The sequence below is a fragment of the Lissotriton vulgaris genome, chromosome 1_1 (genome assembly GCF_964263255.1).
Source record: "Lissotriton vulgaris chromosome 1_1, aLisVul1.2, whole genome shotgun sequence".
Lineage (NCBI taxonomy): Eukaryota > Metazoa > Chordata > Amphibia > Caudata > Salamandridae > Lissotriton > Lissotriton vulgaris.
Genome location: NC_141685.1, coordinates 588693394 through 588702649, shown reverse-complemented (window position 1 = coordinate 588702649; position 9256 = coordinate 588693394).

Below are 9256 nucleotides of genomic sequence, written 5' to 3'. Positions count from 1 at the left end.
TGAATTCAAAATAATTCTCAAATTGCGAATTCGCAATTTGCTAATCGCAATTTGAGAATTATTGCAAGGGTGCATGGGTGCAGGGGTGATATGGCGCACATACATGCCCTATGGGCATGTGTGTGCATCATATGCCACCTTTACAAATGCCAATTTGTGCATTTCTGGAAGAATTTGCAAGTTACCATCAACTGAAAGTTGGTGAAAATTTGCGAATTCTTAAACAGAATTCGCAGGCTGAAATTGCTACATACATAGCATGTACGGAATCGCAAATTTGCGATTCCCTAAATGCTATGGAAAAATAAGGAATCCCACAAGTTTGCAATTCCTAATTTTGGCAATGTTTCATGCATTCCAAAACGTGCAAAACGACCGTTTGCGAGTCTCAAAGACCGCAATTCTGCGAATTTTGGCCTTTGAGATTCAAAAACGGCTTGATACATATGGCCCTTATAGCCTGCAGTAGCATGCTATATCAGCCACTGAAGGTCTTGCTCCCACATTAAAGGCCCTACCCAAAGGAGAGGACTTTTAACAAGGAGTCAGGCTTTTAGTGGCTGGTATAGCTTGCTATAGCGGGCTATAAGGATATTATAAAATTCTACCCCATGAGATCAGTTTGTCTTAGTTAAAAAAAATGAAGGCCTCCTGGAGACAGAGGGGCTTATTTATTAGGCACCTTACGCCGCCGGTGCATCATTTTTAGTGACACTTGTATATATCATTCCCTTCGATGCAGCTTTCTGCAATAAAGGTGAGTGCAATGGGTGCTGCTGGGGGCATTCCCAGCAACATCCATTGCTTTTTGACATTGGCCCAGAATTATGAGACATTGTAACTCTGAGGCAGCGCTAATCACTTACGCTTTCCCAGGGGAGGTGTAAGGGAGGCACGAGGAGAAATATCTTTATTTCTCCTATTTTTTTCCTTTTTCTATGTGTGCTGCATTCTGCAACACACATAGAAAGAGGAAAAAGCCTGATTGTTTTTGTGCAGGAAGGTTTCCCTTCCTGCACATAAACAATCATATCCGTAACGCAGGCACACTTGCACAATGGTGCAAAGGTGCCTTCTTTGTACACAGCAGTCCATTGTGCACTAGCGCAGGGAAAAAGGACAGGAATGCGCAGTATCTGGTAGATACATCGCATTCCTGCCCTTTTCGTTTGCAATAGGCCAGCGCAGCAGGAAGGTTCGCTCCGCTGCCCTACAGCAAAAACTCATAAATGAGGCCAGAGTGGGTAGGAATTCCCCCTTGGATCTAAAAATACTGCACCAGAGCTGCTGGTGTGCATGTTTAACAGATAAATATTTTATAAATATATATATATGTATATACATATTCTCATCAAATTACCCAACAGCTTTAGGAAGGAACACACAGCTCACCGTCCCTCGGGACTTCTGTTATGCACTCGCCACCAGTTTCCGGTATTTATTCATATTGCCAACGCGTTTCAAGTCACACAGAATCTTCTTCATGGGCTGTTTTCAAATGAAGTGCTAACTTGATTTCCTGTTTGTTTGTCTCTTTTATTGTGTATGTGGCCCCCTAATGGGTCTGGCTGACGCTGGTTTTGCAGATTTGCATCATGGGAAACGTAGTTCTGGAGCGAGTTATAATTATACTTGAATCGATGTATTCCAGACTGAGTGACTGGACCTTACTATAAGGTATAATAAACTGTTTTAATGCACAAATGAATAATACATCGATTCAAGCATAATTATAACTCGCCCCAGAACTATGTTTCCCATGATGCAAATCTGCAAAACCAGCGTCAGCCAGGCCCATTAGGGGGCCACATACACAATAAAAGAGACAAACAAACAGGAAATGAAGTTAGCACTTCATTTGAAAACAGCCCATGAAGAAGAGTCTGTGTGACTTCAAAATTTGCAAACATTTTTGACAAGAATTTTCAATTCTATTAAGGACTAGGAGGCGAGGATTATGCTTTCTCATTTCTTTAATGAAATGCTCAGCAGCCAATAAAAACAATCAAAAAACTACATTTCCCATGAACACTAGGGAATGACCATAGAGATTATGCTATAAAAGGTCCAAACATTAGTCCTTCTTCCTCTTTCTTTGTGGAAACAGTTCCATATCGAAAAACAATCCCAAGTAAATCAACAAAAACAGTTCCAAACACGCTGCAGAAATCCAAAGGATCTTGAAGCAGAAGATTGAGGAACCTTGGGTCCGTGAACTAGGAAACACAGGAGACTCTCGAAGAAGAACAACCTCATTTCTGGTCCGAACCTGAAAAAGATACAGAGCCGTAACATCCAAATAATGGAGAAAATCAAAGCAAGTCAGGGGGGGAAAAAACAAGGAGAAATAAACCTGTGTTAGTAGGCAATCATTATACAGTACATAACAATGCAACAGAATCATAAAAAAGGGTGGGATAATCCTCGCCTCCTAGACCTTAATAGAATTGAAAATTCTTGTCACGAATGTTTGCAAATTTTGAATTCTATGTCAGGGCAGAAGGCTCCGATTATGCTTGTTTAAAGCTGATCCACCACAACAGAAGCAACACTAACAATAGGCTTATAATAAAACTTTTTGAAAACAGAGTCTGAAGACCAATCTGCAGCTTTCATAATATCGAATAGAGTGACACCCATGGAAAAAGCCTTAGAGGCCATTGCCCCTCTTGCAGAATGTGCCCCAAACACAGAAACATCAATGCCCGCCTCGGACATGAGCCAGCGCACCCAGCGAGCCAGAGTAGCCGGTGCAACAGGGCGAAAAGGCTTCTGCAAGGCAATCAACAATTGACCTTGCATGTCCGTACGCAAAGAAGCGGTACTCACCTCATAATCCTTCAAACACTGGACAACACAAAGATTGGGATGGTCAGGAAAAGAAGGATACGTAATGGAGGAAGTATTAGACTTAGTCCTCCTAGAGAGAGTAAACGTAACACCCTCAGGGGTGAAACTGCGACCCGCAAGGTCCAAAGCGCGGATATCAGAAACGCATTTGCAAGATACTAGACACAATAACATGGTCAATTTGGCAGACAACTGCTTACGAGACAATGAAAGTTTAGAAGGCCAAGCTTCCAAAAACCTCAGGACAACAGAAACATCCCATAAAGATACATATTTAGGAGTGGGAGGTTTCGCAAGACGAATCCCTTTAAGCAATTTGGAAAGTAAATGATGTTCACCAGCCGGTTTACCATCAATCTGGACGTGGCCAGCAGAAATAGCGGAACGAAAACTATTAACTGTCCGATAGGCCAGACCGGAGGTGGCCAGGGAAGTCAAAAAATTAATGATTAGACTGACATCCGCTGAAACGGGATCAACTTCCCGTTGAACACACCAATCACACCAGCGTTTCCAAGCCCCTCGATATCGTTTGTGAGTATTGGGAGACCAGGCATTACTAATGAATTTGGCAGCGTCGCCAGAAATGCCCGGGATCGTCCAACCATCCCCGAGATTCGCCATGCCAGCAATTGGAGAGAGCCGGACAGAATGAGGGGATGCAGATCTCCGAGAGGATCCAGCAACAGATTCCACTTCAGGGGAAGGAGGAGTGGAGGTTCGCAACACATCTCTAGGAGAACCGGAAACCACGCCTGAGCCCTCCACAGAGGAGCAATCAGAATTAGCTCCGCTCGAAACCGCTTGGTGTAAGCTAGCACTCTGGGAAGCATCATGAATGGGGGAAACGCATAACAAAGAGTCGATGGCCACTGTTGACGAAAAGCATGGCCAGAGCCAAGGGATCCGGTCTTCAACTGTAAAACCGGGGAAGTTGCGCGTTGAGGCGAGAGGCAAACAGATCCAGGTGACACTAGCCCCACTGCCAAAGAATGGCACGGAAGACTCAAGGGTGAAGCCTCCAGTCGCTGAAATCCCGAAGATGTCTGGAGTGCCAATCCGCAACCTGATTGTTGCGGCCTGGAAGATATTCCGCAATAACCGTGATCTTCCGTTGCAGACAAAAATGCCAAAAATCCTTGGCTATCTCCGCCAACACTTTGGACCGAGTCCCGCCCAGCTTGTTGACATAGCGGACTGCGGACACATTGTCCATCCGGAGAAGAATGCAACAACTCGTCTGAAGGGGAGAAAAACACTTTATCGCAAAGGAACCCGCTAGGAGTTCCAGACAATTTATGTGGAGAGACAACTCCTGGGGTGACCAACGCCCCCCCGTCGAGACAGACCCGCAACGGGCTCCCCAACCCCACTGACTGGCATCGGATTCGACCACCAGTTCCGGGGACGAACCGAACAGGGCTCGACCGTTCCAGGCCTCCATGTGGTCCAGCCACCACTGCATCTCCCCCCGCACTTCCTCTGAAAGAGGAATCTGATCCGAATAGCGGAGGCCTTTCCGGAGATGCTGAATCTTCAGGCGTTGCATCGCCCTGTAATGTAGAGGACCGGGAAAGATCGCCTGAATGGAGGATGCTAGAAGACCTACCACACGTGCTAATGACCTCAACAACACAGTCTGTTTGGAAATAACAGAGGTCAATTCCCTCCTGATGTAGCGCAGCTTCTGACCGGGCAAGAGAAGTTGGCAAGTCACCGAGTCTATCAGGAAGCCCAGAAAATCTATAGATTGAGTGGGGATCAAAACCGATTTCGGAACATTGACCAGAAAACCTAGAGACTGCAAGAGTTCGATCGACCACTCCAGATGCTGCAGAAGCCTGAGAGGACAATCCGCCATAAGAAGAATGTCGTCCAGATATATGATCAGTCTGACTCCCCGCGAACGTAGATGTTCCACAACTGGTCTCAGTAATTTCGTGAAGCACCATGGTGCTGACGAAAGGCCGAATGGGAGAACCTGATACTCGTACCAACGCCCCAGCCATTGGAATTGGAGAAATCGACGATGAGGTCTGTAAATCGGGATCAACAGATACGCGTCCTTCAGGTCCAGGCGGACCATCCAATCTCCCTCCCGAAGGAGATCCCGCCGAAGATGGATGCCCTCCATCTTGAAGTGCCTGTACACTACCCCGCTGTTGAAGTCCTTCAGGTTGAGAACCAGGCGAGACCCGCCTCCTTTCTTCTCGACCAGAAAGACTGAGCTGACAAAGCCCTTCGGATGGCGGTCGGTAGGAACAATCGCTCCTTTCTGGAGGAGAACTGCGATTTCCTCAGAGAGACAAGCTTGAGCGTGGCGGGAAAAAAGCAAAGGAGGGGGAAGACGGATCTGATGCAATGGGTGATAGAACTCTATTTTGAAACCCTGAACGGTTTCTAGCACCCATGCATCATTGGAGATCATGCGCCAATTGTTTAGGAAAAATTGCACTCTGCCCCCCAACATCACATCGCATGCTTGAATTAGGCTCACCTGCAGCGCTGGAATCTTGGTAATGGCCTTTTTGTCCACCTGATCGACCTTTGCCGTACTGACCCTTTCCTTTGCGGGATGGGTAGAAATTGGCACGAGTGGAGTATCCCGTGTCATAGTGTCCACCACGCTGCTGTGAGGCACCCTCTGGGACTGCTGCTGCGACCCACGGCTGAACGAGCGTCCTCGTTGTCGTCCGGCCTTGGCAAAAACCGGACGCATGGCCCGGCGCAAGGACGCCTGTGCCTTGTCAATCCCACTGAAGGCGGACACAAACTTCGTCAGTTCCTTTAAAAATGGTTGACCAAATAATAGGCCCTGCGCCTCTGGACCCGATTCCGAAGTCGCCAATTCTGCTAATTTGGGATCTAATTTGAGTAAAATGGACCTACGCCTTTCCGCAGAAACGGCGCAATTTACATTTCACAGCTGGCAGACAGCCCTCTGTGCCCACTCTATGAGCTCATCTGGGTTCACGAGAGCCGAAGCTTCCTTAGCTTTGAAGCCTAGATCCAGAATTTTGGAAAGGGGACCAAGCATGTCCAGCAACTTATCCTGGCATGACCTCCAGGAACGGTCCAGGCCCTTCTTAGGATCCTTCGAATATTTTTTGAGGTAGGTGACCATCATCGGGTCCACCTCCGGAGTCTCGGCTAGGTGGTCAGCAAGGTCAGGTCTCGGGCATTCGGAACGGAGCCTGGCCCGAACCGACCCCTCAAATGGCTGGCGAATATGAGCCTCAATATAAGCGGCCACTGCTGGAGCAGGCAACCACGATGACGAGTTTGGGTGGACAATGTCCTCCGGCTCAAAATTTAGCAGGGAAGGACGCTCAGGGGCGTCAACAAAATGATCCTTGCGGAGACGCTTCTTGGGAGGGGGAGAGTCCTGACCAGAAGAGGCCTGAGCATGGTCTGACTCCTCCGCAAAAGGTGACGCTGAAGATTTGGACGCCTCAGTAGCCAAAGACTTCGCCAGCCTCTGAAAGTCAGATTTATGAGGATTATGGGGCGATTTGGTGGACTTCTGAGAAGGAGGCAACCAACCTTGCTGCATCGCATACTGGTTCAAATGGCGCTTTAGGGGATTGATAGCACGAACAAGCGCCTTATTAACTGAAAACTGCACATCCTTATCCAATTCTTCCACCAGATTATATTCAAGAGTGTCATCCTCTTCATCATTATAGAAACAGTCATCATCTGCGTCATAATAATCCACCATTGCACTGGAGTGCAGATATTCAGAGCCCACAAGACGACTGACACAGAAATGGAGTATCAAAGATACAATGAAGGGGGAGTGACCACCCCAAAGCAGGCTAATATGAGTTGAAACTCAAGAAAAAACAAATTAAATGTGGAGGGAGTAAAGCCTGCCAACCAAAATCACTCTAGGCAGAGCCTATGCACACAATATAACTACCAAAGCACTTTCCTGTGCTCCGGCGTCGAACGGGGTCAAGAGTTCAGGGCTCTGGGCGTGAGCGCTGTCAAAGCGGTCCTTCACTCGACCGGCGTGAGGAGAAACAGAGCCTCAATCCGGAAATAATGCAGCGCGCATGTGCGACGCTGCTGCCTCTGAATACACTGGCTCGAGAGCGCTCGCGCTCTCCGTGCGAGCCGCCGACCCCTGCTCCCTCTCCACTACAGCAACCGGGCACAAGCGGCCAGGCGCATGGAGGCGAACACACGCTCCCAAGAAGACACGCCGCCAACGGACGCAAGAAAACACCGGCACACACAACAGGCGGAGCCGGAGTGTACCAAGCATACACAAGCACCGCGCACGAGGAAACAAAGCAGCGCAATACCAGGCAAGTGTATGATAAACGATAGCAAAACAGTAATATGAGCAAATGTAGCAGAACAAAGTTAAAGAGACTTAACTGGCTGCGGAGCAGAAAAGAAAGAGGAAGAAGGACTAATGTTTGGACCTTTTATGGCATAATCTCTATGGTCATTCCCTAGTGTTCATGGGAAATGTAGTTTTTTGATTGTTTTTATTGGCTGCTGAGCATTTCATTAAAGAAATGAGAAAGCATAATCGGAGCCTCGTGTCCTGACATAGAATTGAAACGCGTTGGCAATATGAATAAATCCCGGAAACTGGTGGCGAGTGCATAACAGAAGTCCGGAGGGACGGTGATCTGTGTGTTCCTTCCTAAAGCTGTTGGGCAATTTGATGAGAATATTACTGCACGGCCGCCTGAGCCGTGGGGAGGTGAACCATCCCAGGGGAGTCTGTGATCGGGAACTGTTTCTCAGTCAATTACAGTACAGCAAGCCATGATAATCACGCACTTGCACTGAGTGACTGCACCTTACTATAACGTATAATAAACTGTTTTAATGCACAAATGAAGAATACATTGATTCAAGCATAATTATGTCATGATCTCAGTTCCCAAACAGTAAAACAACACAAAATGCACAACTTTATTGGGTAATGCCTAAATTAAACCATAAAAAACCCACCCCTGTCCCGTGCACCCAGCACTCCAGTTTGATTAATGACGTAGTTATGTTCTGTAAAAGCTTACTGTTCATAATTTAATGATCGTGTGTATTTTATGCTTAAAACTGTATGCTTGTATTCAGAGCGAATCCTGTAGATGGCAGTATTGGTCAGGGCTATGTTGTTTTGGTTGATGAACAAAAGACCAATAATGCATTCAGGTTCGGAATTGAGTTAAGAACGGGAGGGAGCCAGAGCCTCGTGGTTCATGCGCTCAGAGGAAAAGAACCGGCGGCCTCATTTATGAGGCCCCTTACGCCATCGGAACTTCACTTTTCATGAAGTTCTGTGGCGCAGAAGCCTGCGTGATATTTATCAGGCAGCAGTACGCCAGTTTTTGTGGCGTACTGCTGCCTGATAAATATCAGTCCCTTTAACGCAGTGTTTTGCGTTAAAGGGGCGTGCAATGGGTGTTGCTGGGGGCGTTCCCAGCAACATCCATGGCCTTTTGACATTGCCCCAGATTTACCAGAAATCGTAACTCTGAAGCAGTGCCAAAAGCTAACGCCTCCCCAGGGGAGGCGTAAGGGAGGCGCAACAGGGAGAAATATCTGTATTTCTCCTCGTATTTCCTTTTTCTATGTGTGCTGCATTCTGCAGCACACATTGAAAGAGGAATAGCCTCTTGTGTTTATTTTTGTACAGAAAGGTTTCCCTTCCTGTACAAAAATAGTCTTCCCCGCAACGCAGGCACCCTTGCACCATTGTGCAAGGGTGCCTGCGCTGGCGCAGGCAGCCCATCGTGCGGCGGCGCAGGGGAAAAGGACAGGAATGCGCCGTATCTTATAGATACGGCGCATTTCTGCCTTTTTCTTTTGCCGTAGGGAAGTGCAGCAGGAAGGCCTGCTGCGCTTCCCTACGGCAAAAAGTCATAAATGAGGCCCCTTGTCCTGGTATACGTCGCATTGCGAATGAACGCAGGCGACGTAAGAAATAACTTGGGTACGGTCTCGGGTGTGGCACAGGTATAAAAGCCACACCCGAGCTTCTAGAAGGCGCTTAGCCTTCTGAACAACTTTGTGGCAGCATCGAGTGACTCTTCTTTGATCCGGTTTCAGGAATCAGGAACTCCGTTGCCAGCAGGATTATTTCCACCTGAAAAAGAAAGCTAAGTAAATCTTTATTTTCTTCAGTTTAAAAGGCGCCCTACGCAAGACAGATGAAGGACAATTAATCAAGACAAAGAACAATTTTTGAAAACCGCTTTTGGAATATAAGAATTTCATAGGACACTGTCAATTATTTGAAAATTATGTGTTAGACTTATTGTAAAAGGGCCATCTGGAAGCGTATTTGTTTGGAGAGAGTATTAGTTTATTTCTTTTGGTATATTTAGCGAATCACTTAAAAAGAACAAGGGTCGTGTGATGAAGAAGAAAGTTACTCAGAAAT